Here is a 387-nt window from a genome sequence, read left to right on the forward strand (position 1 = left end):
GAATGCTCGGTTGTGGGCAAACGGCAAGGGTCTGACCAACGCAAGATGTGAGGAGGTGTCTGGGGAGCGCGTCCCATCCCAACAGCCGAAAACGCGATGCCATTTAAAGACAGGGGAGAAGACCGTGGAGGAAGAGGAAGGTTACTTTTGCACGTCGTAGGATTTTTTTTTTAATGAAGAGGCATTTGTTTTATGTGACACCTGTGGACTCACATGGGAGCTATAGGGAGCTAAGTGATTTCGGGAGAAACGACACGTTCTAAGGGGCGGGGAGACTAGTTCATCACAGCCACCGACACGGACCGGGGCGCTGCGTGTGAGGAAGGGGGTCCTCCTGGAGTAGGAGGCGCTGGCGGGGACCCAGGCTGTGAAACCGGAAGCAGCGTG

This window comes from Pteropus vampyrus, unplaced genomic scaffold (genome assembly GCF_000151845.1).
Source record: "Pteropus vampyrus isolate Shadow unplaced genomic scaffold, Pvam_2.0 Scaffold530, whole genome shotgun sequence".
Taxonomy (NCBI): domain Eukaryota; kingdom Metazoa; phylum Chordata; class Mammalia; order Chiroptera; family Pteropodidae; genus Pteropus; species Pteropus vampyrus.